Genomic DNA, 11386 nt, shown 5'->3' with positions numbered 1-11386 from the left:
GTCTGCAACTAGTAACCAAGCCAAGGAGAACTTACCTGTTCCGGTTCCAGTCCACGACGGTCACGTGAGTGTCCTGTTCAGAGTCCCAGGTCCCGCTCCTGTCCAGTCCACAATAAAACTCTTAAAACTTCGTCGTTGTGCTGCGAGTTTGAATCCTGTCAAGTCCTGCCTTGTCAAGAGGGAAAAATTACCCAAGCTAAAATGAAGTAGAAACTATTGTTCTTTAAAGGATCTACTGCCTGATGGACTCCTGTCACCAATGGTCAATATATTTATCTGATCACCCAACCATGCTTTCTGTTTTGTCTTTCCTTTTGATATTTTGCTGTAATGTTCTTTGTACGGGAGAAAAATAGGTTTTTGACACAGTCAAAGTACAGTACAGTCTCTGCTGCTTAGAGCTGAAGCCAATAAATACCTGTCACTACTGCAAAGTTTTGACTCAAGAAGTCAAAAGCCAGATGTTGTTGGATGTAATTTGGTATTTTGTTCATTGCAGACAGTTTTTTTTCCTAATGCTCCTCTCGAGTGTCTCTATTTCCTTTCATCTTATTGCCTCCCTTCCATCCTGCTCTGGATGGACGCCCTCTTCACTCCTCTACTTTAATCCTGGCTCATATTCCTTGATCAACCTCCTCTGCTCATTTCTGCTTGTCTCATGTCTTTTCCACATTTTTCTTCCTGTCCTCCTCTTTCTTCTCTTTTGTTTTTCTGCTCTACCTATATTGTTGCAACATATTTGTTCTTCATTTCCCTTACCCCCCTACTTTATCTCCCGTTTCTGCTACAGCTCACTTTTCATTGTTTGCTTTCCTTTATCTTTACTTGTCTCTTTCCTGTCCTTTAAGGTACTCTTTTTCCCTTTCTTTTTGTCTTATCTTTCTCTTCTCTCTCTTTGTTTGTTTACTTTTCCTCTTTCCTCATTCTCTTGTTTCTCCCTGGAAACAAAACGGTTACGGATTTCATTAACATTTATGTCTCTTAGCTACACTGCACATTTAAGGGCCTTGGAAACACTTTTCCCCTTTTTAATCTTGTGCAACAGTTTTCAGGCTCTGTGGTTACTGATGACTTACTGATGTATCATTTGGTTGCCATAGATGATCCACACCTTTTAAGTTCCTCCTGTGATTTCATCCACAACATTTCTTTAATATTTTGTCAAAACAGTTGAAGAGTTTTTACAAGTTTTTATTTGATAAATGTGGATAATCGCCATTCCAGATGATAGTTGTCTTTACAGATGGTTAAGAAGTGAGAAACAAGGTGAAGAAAAAGATTGCTTTGAGATAAATGAGTTTCTGACTGTTATGCTTTAGATTAGCGTTTCTCAACGGGGGCGGTACCGCCCCCTGGGGGGCGTTGAGAGGATGACGGGGGGGCGCTGGCAGCAATATTTTCAAAAAGGGGGCGTTGATATTCTTTTGGGGGGCGTTTGCTTGAAGGTAAAGTTTACACAAAAGATTCACAACAATATCAGTTTAAACTTTGAACTACTTGCAAAAATATTGTGGCCTAAAATATTGAAACCGTTACAGAACTGCAGCTGTATAAATGGTGTTTCTTTTAGGTGCAGCTCCGTGCTGCCTTCAGGAGAACGGGACATCAGATTATCGTTTTTACAATTTGTCCCACGTGGCAGTTACTTTGTAAACTTTGAGAAAGGAACGCTCCCTTTAGTGATATTACCCTTGGAATTATTTATTTCTCTTACATGGGTTAATTCCTCTGAAGGACACACCGTGAGCGCATTGTTATCGCAGTGGTTAAACATTTACAAGAGCAATATTCTGTTTTCGGACTTTCCCTGAAAGCGTCCACCATCCAGACGCACATTAATTCCTTTTCGGACAAGATGCTTTGTTGACATGACTGCGGAACACAAACCAACTAACCAAAAAAATATTCTAAAACCAGAGACCTACGGCTTGAGAAGTGGATCACAGCAGCTGCATCAGTCGGTGTAACACCGGATCGATGTCAGCTAACACTGCTGCTACTTTTCTCTGCAGCTTAATTTGTGTCATTGTGAACTTTAAAGTCTTAACGTAATTCACAATCTTTTATTAGTCTATGAATAAAAGCAGGGCTCTCAAGTTTCACGCACTGGCCGTGAGACACACGCATTTTGTGAAGCGCACACGCCACTTTTTGTATTCCTCACGCTAAAAGAAATACACACACAGACAGCCTTTTTTTGAACCGGAACCAATGTGCAGCGCAATGTTTTCCGCACGGGCTGGAGCACAATAGGGACCAAGTTCGCGAGTTTTCAGATCCGTCTGGCCATTTTTCAAAGCGACTAGCGACAAATCTACGGACTTTTTTCTGTGTAATTGGAGACTTTGGCGAATAAATGTGTGGAAGCACCAATTATTCTGCAGCGTGCCGGAAGCCCCGCCCACTTCCCCAAGCACTGACAGCTGTCAATCTCACAGCAGAGAGGAGACCCGCTCCACTCTGTTCACAGTGGCGCAAATCCAGTAACATTTTCTGTATTTACCAGCTGTCTATGCATGTGTAAATGATATGATCGATAACAGAGACGTCACCTATCAGGTGCCCCTCCACTCCTTCACCTCCCCTCCTGTTTGCCCTCCCCTTAAGCATGCGTGGGAGCGCGGTAGTTTTCATTTGAATCGTGTTGTCATCTGATGACAGAGATCTAAAGACATAGAGGCAGAAAACTGAAGAGGCAGAAGGATAAAGATGAAAAAAGCTTTTCAAAGTGGTTGAAAGACAGAAGTCAGGTTTCTGTCAGGTTTTCATTAAACCTGTGTCAAGCAGAGGCCTGGAAATGTTCAGGTTACAACTGTTTACTGATCAGTATTTACAATAGAACACAGCATGACATGAAAAATAAAGGAACTTGTTTGTGTTATTTTGTTGTTCAGACAGTAATCATTTGTTGAACTCAATGGTAAATCATAAAGCAGATAAACTACAAATGTTGGGAGTTTAAATGTCTCCTCTGGGATATAACTCTACAGAGCTGTTGTGATTAATCTGATAAGTCTGATCAGATGAAGTGTTTGATCACTAACTGATATTCAACAAGGATATCATTTAAAATTAAGATTTCATGTTTTTATATGTGATTTGACTGCTGTATTTTTTAAACCTCCTGAACACAAAGTTTATGTCATTCAGCTGTGAGGATGGAGAGAAAGAATCAGGACAGACAGGAAGGAGACAGGTTGGACTAATATTAGGGTGTAGGAACAGCCACTTAATACCAGGTGATTCATTTAAAAATATTATTTATATTAAAAAAGTGCATTAGTGTAATTTATTTCAAGCTATTAAATAATACTTGTTTGACCATATGACTTAAAGAAGAACACAGAGAAGGAGTGAAGGAGACAGACATGAGGTCAGTAATTAGCTGCTGTAGAGGAGACCAGAGATGACATCAGGTATGAATAATTCCACTAGTAAGGCCACAAAAACCTAGATACCCAGGAGGGTTTGAATTTCTGCTGACCACCACTGTGTCATTTTGGGAAAATTAGTGCAAGCAGACATAGCAAGTCAATCACCACACAGGAGAAAGTGGACAAGAGAGGTGAAGATGATGATGATGATGATGATGATGAAGGAAGTTGGGGACTCATTGAGGCAGAACATGGTGGATAATGGCCGACAGCAATGTTCTGATGGGCCATACCCAAGATCAGGTATTATATAAGTCCATGAATAAAAACAATTTATTCACATAAACAGGCAAAAAAAAAAGGTGGAGAGTGGGAGGGGGGCGGTAAGAGGCCTTGATAATGGATAGGGGGGCGCTGGCCCAGAAAAGGTTGAGAAACACTGCTTTAGATGAAGTGTAACTGAGAAATGCAAAGCCACAAAAAGCCCAGAATACAATAGTAATGGTAGTGAGTTTTCTGCAGATAATTCTGTGTCTTTGTGATCTATTTACATTACTGTCAGGGGAGTGCCCATTCCTGTTTAGATAGGTGGGTGTCTGATCCTTGATTCTTGCCACTGCCATCATACTTGCCCAGTCACATGCCTCTTTCTTCTGCTGTTTATGTACTAATGTGTTTCTCCTCTTGTACACCTTAAGTTCACTTATAACCAGATGTTTACATACACACAAAAAATGACACATAACCACTTTTCCACTGTTTGACAATAAACCAAAAAACCTTTCCTGGTTTAGGTCAGTTAGGATTCACAACATTATTTCCATTTGCTAAATGTCTGATGACAAAAAGATTTATTTGTTTGAGATTTTTTTTATTATTGTTTTCAAAGCCACAGGTTCCTAATATTTGTTAGCATTGCCTTTAAACTGTATGACTTGAGTCAAATGTTTGGGTTTCCTTCTACAAGCTTCTCACATTAGTTGGCAGGAATTTTTTCCCATTCCTCCTGACAGAGCTGGTGGAACTGAGTCAGGTTTGTAGGCGACCTTGATCACACACCTTTTCAGCTCTGCCCACAAATTTTCTATAGGATTGAGATCAGGGCTTTGTGATGGTCACTCCAAACATTGACTTTGTTGTCCTTAAGTAACTTTGTAACTAATCTGGAAGTATATTTAGAGTCATTGTTCATTTGAAGACACATTTATGTCCAAACTTTAATTTGCTGGCTGATGTCTTGAGATATTGCTTCAATATTTCTAAATAATCTTCTTTCCTCCTAATACCCTCTATTTTGTAAAGTGCACCAGTCACTCCTGCAGCAAAACATCCCACAACATGATGCTGCCACCCCCTTACTTCACAGCTGGATGGATGTTCTCAGGCTTGCAAGCTTTCCCCTTTTTCCTATAGGTGTAACAATGGTCATTATGGCCATACAGTTCAATTTTAGTTTCATCAGACCACAAGACATATCTAAAATAAAAGATGGTCTTTCCCCCTGTGTGTATCTGTAAACTATAATCTGGCTTTTTTATATTGCTTTTGGAGTAATGTCTTCGTCCTTGCTGAGTGACCTTTTAGCCCATTTCATATAAGTTCGCGGAGCCCTGCGCAACTCTAATGAGCCCTGAGAGCAAAACACCTTCAGCTACCTGGAGTTAGCAGGTTGTAGGAGCCACAACAATAAACATAACGAGCGGGTTTAACCAAAAAAAGGTTAGTTGAGCCGAAATTCAGCTGGTGGCTTTACAAGACTGAATATGGTAAGCATGTTTTGTGATTAGTGAAAATATTATCCTTGTTTACCAGTAAAATGATGCTATAAAATTCACCATTAGATATGCACAGTACAGTACAGCATCTCTCTGTTTTTCAGAGTTGGCTGTTATTCATTGTCCTGGAAGTGAGATCTGTGTTGGTGCTTTTATATCTGAGTCAGGTTGAATTCTGAGCCACTAAGAAAGTGTCCTATTTAAAGCATAAATCCGGCAATAAATTTTGATTTGTTGTTTTTAAGGTTTAATTAAAAACCTAGTACTTTTATCATCAGAGGACATGCTCTGTATGTTTTTCTTTTTTTCTTTATAGTGTATGAGTCCTGTGAAAACTAAAACTTTTCAGATAATGATTCTAAAAGTCTAAAGTAGTAAAAATTATTGTTTTACCTTAGAGCTTGATAACGTCAAATATTCTTTGAAGTGTCATCATTTCACCAACTTCCTTTAGAAACTAAAATTAATCATTTTCTCATGACATAGATAAAAAAAAGCTTGTTTGATTTCCATTTTTTCTTACAATCCAATCCATTTCCCGAGCACGGCACCGCTGCTGCTCACCGCTCCCTCAGGGAATGGGTCAAATGCGAAGAACAAATTTTGCACACTCAGGTGTGTGACAGTCAGTGGTACTTTAACTTAACTTAACATCTCAAAAAACTTTGATTGATCTGCTAGCTTTTGGTTTTAAAGCTTCTCATGTTTTACCACCAATAAATTTATCATAACCTTGAAAGTGAACTGACTTCTGGATTTCTTTAAGATTACTCTTGCGCATACATTGAGACGTGTTTTTTCTACATTTGTCATGATTGCCAAGACAAAGATGTCTTATGCAAACAGAACATTCCCAATAATAGTTCACCTAAATGAGGATTTTTCAATTCACTACCCTGTTCCTGCTGTACTGTTTTGCTTGAAAGGAGACATTTAGCTGTTGTTCCACTGCGTACCTGCGGCTCAGTGCAAACATGAACTTGCAATCCTCTGCCTCCTGTTGTCACAGCAGTCTACCTGCCTACCAACTTAATCCCCTCAGCTGCGGATGAATAGCCTGACAAGTAAGAGGACAGCACCCGAGTCTGCAGTTAGTCACTTTCCTCAGATATCCTGTTATTCCCTTACAGCCTATATTTCTACATTCTTCTACAAGTGAGCTCTTTAAAGATCTTCAAGATGTACCTTAATGCTGACCCACCATATGGTACATCTTTTGGTCTTACAAAGAGTAATGCTTTTTATTTAAAATAAAGATACACACTTTAGTTTAGTTTCTTCTTCTTTAAATTTGAATGCAGCATCACATCTCAAAAAAGTTGTGACAGGGACCTGTGCACCACTGTGAAGCTTCCTATCTTCTTTTAACAACAGTTTGTAAACATCTAAGAAGTTAGACCAGTTGCTGGAGGTTTTGGAAGGAATGTTGTTCCATTCTGGTCTGATGTAGGATTATTTGTTGTTTGTTTGGTGATATGCCAAATGTTTTCTCTTGATGAGAGGCCTGAACTGCTGGCAGGCCAGTTCAGCATCCGAACTCTTCTACTACAAAGCGGTTTAACATTGTTTTCCTGGAATATGCAAGACCTTCCCTGAAAAGACGTCTGGATAGGAATATACGTTGTTCTCAAACCTGTATACGCTTTTCTGCATTGATGGTGCCTTTCCAGATATGTAAGCTGTCCATGCCATAGGTGTGAATGCACAGTAGCATTAGAGAGACAAGCTTTTGATCTGTGTTTTGATAACAAGATGGATGCTCCCTCTCCTCTTTAGTACAGAGGTGGTGCCGTCTATGATTTCTAAAAAGGATTTTGAATTTCATTTTATCTGTACATATAAATAAGTAGGAGATAATATATGGAATGCAATATTTGTCTGTAAAGTTTTCCTTTTAAGTTTTTTTTATATTTCCCAACATACCTGTGTTTACAGTATGTGTCTCTTTTATTGTGTGTCAGTCAGTCACAATGTAAAAACCATCTGCATAATCTTGAGTTTGTCAATTTTAAACCATTGTAATAGCTGTGACCTGTTGAAGCATGAATGTGGGACTTCTCAGTATGCCTCATGGTGTTTGGCACTGGCACTTGAACTGGGAGCAGATCTTTTGGGTTCTGCGTTTTAGGGTGTGGTCTTATGTACTTGTTTCTGGGCATCCTGGAAATTATTTATTGTATTGAAATGTGTGTAGCTTACAGAATAGATTTGATTCATTGGCCTGTTTGTCATGTTCCTTAAGCTTGTTTTGAACAGACTTTGTGTTTTCAGCTATTTGAAATGATAGAAGAGAAATGCTTAAATTTACCAGATTCCTTACCAGTCTAATGCTGTAGTTCTTGAATAGTGTTTTCACCACTATTTAAAGTGCCCAGAGCTATGATTTCTAAACCTTTTGTGCCTAAACCTAAACTTCCAGTGACACATACAAACCTAACCACCTGACCAGAATATATCACAATTTGAGTACTGCATGTAGTTAACTTGTTAGTAAACATTTATGGTTTATCTACTAATAGTAAAAAAATCAAACAAGTATTTTTTATTTATCTGGTAACTCTTTTAAAAATCTTTTCACAAGAAAAGTTTCACTGATGGAGTCCTAACATTAAAAAACAATATTTTGCTGATTTGTGCTTTATTTTATTGATTCATTTTATTATTTACAGTCAAAGATACTTGTGATTTCAAATTTGAAGTTTTTAAACCAGGTCTCACACTTGCAATAATATGGGAAAAGTATGGAGTGGCTATCTGCTTTTATGAAGTATTTTTGTGGATTGATGTAAGTTTTACTAGCACGTAACTTGCTTGAATCAGCTTATCAGACTCTTTCACACTGTCTAGCAAATAGTTTTGTTGCCTCTAATTATTTTTCATATATTTTGAGGAACCATTAGGTTTTCTCAACATAGGAGAGAAGTTTGGGTTACAAGAGCCTCTTTAGCTTGTTTGGAACCCAGTTTTCTCACATGACAGGTTGATAAATGTACAAATCTATGTTGGTTGTAGTCATATCAAAGAAAATGTACATAGTTTGATAGCTATGTTAATAGAGGGATAATTTATTTATAGCCTACTTATTTTTAATCATTTCTGTTTCTTGTGTCTGAGCTGGAATCACAACTCCTGTACACCGTAACTGTTTGTAAATTCATCAATTTTTCCATAGTTGTTTATTAACACAACATTAAACTTGAGCACATTACACTAGACTGGTCTGCCAGATCAATTAAGTAAGAAAGCATCCTTTTTAATTTTTTAAAAATTATGTAACCTTTATTTACCCAGGAAAAACACTTCAGATTTAAAAGTTTTTAACAAACGTGTCCTGGCAAAGACGAGCAGAAACTCAGATCAGCACTAAAGTACAGCATACACATAGGAAAACAAACATAAAAGATTATTAAGACAAAAAAATGTAGGAGTCAGGTAATATGCTTATTTTGTGTCACAGTTCTCAGAATCAGTAATTGAAATCATTAGTTGTTCATTTGTTTATTTATTCAATTTCCTGCACTCATCTTGATTATGGTTGCAGAGGTAACAGGTGCAGGAGAGAAACCAGACATCTCTCTTCCAAGCAAAACTCTCCAGCTATTTTGGGGGATCTCAAGACTTTCCCAGCCTGGTGAGGATATTTTATCCCACCACCGAACTCTGAGTGAGCCCAAGGGTCTCCTTAAAGTGGGACGTGCCAGAAAAACCTCCAGAGGAAGGTATCTAGGAGGCATTCTAGTTAGGTACTTGAACAACATCAGCTCATAGCTTTTGATATGGAGAAGTAGCAGCTCTGTTTTGACCTACTATTGGATGATGGAGCTCCTCACCTTGTCTCTGAGGTCAACCTCAGGCTAAATCCTGGCTATTCTAGGGAGATGAAGCTCAATTTAGCTGTTAAATCTGAAATAGCACTCTTTTGGGCAGAATTCATGTCTCATGTTTGTAGGTGAGAGCTGGAATGTAGATAGACCAGTAAATTAAGAGCTTTGCTTTTTGGCTCAGCTTCTCCTCCTTTACCACAACAGAGCAGTGTGATCTCCAATAGTTGGAACACATTCTCTGGTCTTCCTTTTTAAATACTGGTACCATTACCTTGGTCTACCACCCAGTGGATGTAATCCAAGTCACCAATGTAACATTAAAAAGGCATGTCAACCATGACAGTCCTAAAACATACAGAGCCTTCAACACGTCAATGTAAATCTTACCTACTACTTAAGACCATATTAACTACAATGGCAAATTCTGCCAAGGTCCTTGACTCACCTTGGCCCTAGTCTTCAGACTTTGCATCTTCAGTGGTGGATATGGTGACCAGATTAAGGAGATTCTCAGTGTTCCATCAATCACTCAATAATATTCCCAGTCCGGATCATCACTACCCCACTCAAACCCAGGGGTGGAAATTAGCACCCGCCACCGGCCAAATGCGGGTAAATATTTGAAGTGGCGGGTGAATTTGATCAACACACACGCCACTGTGGCGGGTTGGCAATTTGAACAGAAAAGGTATTATTTGTCCTCCTGACATATAGGGGGCGGCAATGTGCTCGAGTTGCTGCTGTTACGTCGAGCCGTGTTCCCCCAATGACTTATATGGATAGACATGACATCACGTGACTTTGAATGAGCTAAAAACGCTGCCATCTTACGCTAGTAATTCAGTTCCACTTTTGCGCTCATCGATACAGGAATGCCTTCTTTTTATGCTGCATTTTTCTGCATAAATCTTTACGGAAAATGTCCAGACGGCGTTACATTTAATCGGTAAGTGTTTTTCTTTTAATAACAAGGCTGCTTAACAAGGAGATTAGTGCCTGAGTCTAACTTTACTGCAGAAGACGTGCATCACTACTGGACGTTATTAGCGCTAGTTTTAACGTAAAACTTTCTGTTATGCTTCTGTGAAGTCAAGGTCTCTCGTTTAAACATAAACATGTGTGGTATTAACTGAAAAGTTAGAATCAGGGAAGTGACTGCCTTGCTACTGCAGAGTTCATGAAGGTAAAATGCCTTTGTAATTAACCGTGCTTAAGATAATTTTATTATGTACCAAAATTGCAGACTTACATTTGTATAATTGTGTAATCAATGCATTTGCACACTGTCATATCATAAACATTTTCTGTTTATGCTTTCAGGAGGTAGACGCCCTGTTTGACATCTTTAACTCACATAATCTGCACTGCAGTGGCTTCAAACATCCTGTATATCAAAGCAACTGGCCTGAAGTTGCTGAAAAAGATAAATGGTAAGAACTTTTTTTGTTTACACTTTATATCCACCTAATATCAAAAAGTTCTGAAGCTTAGTGGATATATAAACTAAATGACACTTACATGAAATTGAGAGCATATATAAAGTTCTTTCCTGTTATTTAAATAACATTGCAGGTTTTTAACTTGTAAAATCCTGCAATCTTGATGTTTATGTATTAATATGTTTCATCAATGCAAGCATGCTGTCATTGTGCAGGTGGATTTAACAACAACCCCAGTTGTCTACAGTTCATGGCTATCTTCCATAAGCTGATTGTGCACAGTAGAGTGTCACCCAGAGCAAGCAGAAATGTGGCCATCATGGACGGTACACAATGCCTCAAGTTGTCTGAAGTGGGGCATCGTGAGGCGGCAGAGTCGCCGTTTTACGACAACAACTTGGACCACACATACTGCACGTGGATATCAATAAAACATGTTACGTTTGTGTCAACTGCGTAACTGCTTTCTGACAATGTATTATGATCAGGCAATTTTTAATTTGGTGTTTACATTTGTTGTTCTTAAAATACACTAATGCATTTGTCTGATATCTGTACTTGCTTTCATTTCTGAAAAGTTTGTGACTTTTTTTTTACCGAAATATTTTTATTGAGATTTTCCACTTTAGAAATACAATCATGTAACAATCTGAACAAGTTTTCTTTGTAGTTATTACATGACAGTAATTATTCTTTCTCATATCTGAAGTTTGTGACATTTAATTTTTTTCTTTAATGACATTTTTTTTTTTTGATCATTTATTTATTTTTTCGTCTGGTGTATAGTCTGTAAGACAAATTATACATTTAAACCATTTTTTTCTGTATTGCTTATACCATTGCTGATTTGACTACCATTGTGATTGTAAAAAAATAGCTCTGGTTTTGCATTTCTGTTAAATTCATGGTTGCTATTATTTAAATTACAATAACTGAGTATTTGTGACATTGTATGATAAAGTACATGCACTATT

At 38.1% G+C, this 11386-nt stretch overlaps 1 protein-coding gene and 1 long non-coding RNA gene across 2 annotated transcripts in view; both read left to right on the top strand.

The window, feature by feature from the left end:
- LOC108248019 (SPRY domain-containing protein 3-like) overlaps positions 1 to 11386 on the top strand; it is a 124765-nt gene that overhangs the window by 57535 nt on the left and 55844 nt on the right. The window lies entirely within an intron of this gene.
- On the top strand, positions 9802 to 10861 carry LOC108248023. Its single transcript, XR_001809110.3, has 3 exons — positions 9802 to 9919; positions 10294 to 10403; positions 10628 to 10861. It is a non-coding gene; the product is annotated as an uncharacterized LOC108248023 (long non-coding RNA).

The sequence above is a fragment of the Kryptolebias marmoratus genome, linkage group LG8, assembly GCF_001649575.2.
Source record: "Kryptolebias marmoratus isolate JLee-2015 linkage group LG8, ASM164957v2, whole genome shotgun sequence".
Classification (NCBI taxonomy): Eukaryota; Metazoa; Chordata; class Actinopteri; order Cyprinodontiformes; family Rivulidae; genus Kryptolebias; species Kryptolebias marmoratus.
This window is presented reverse-complemented; position numbering and strand designations above follow the sequence as displayed.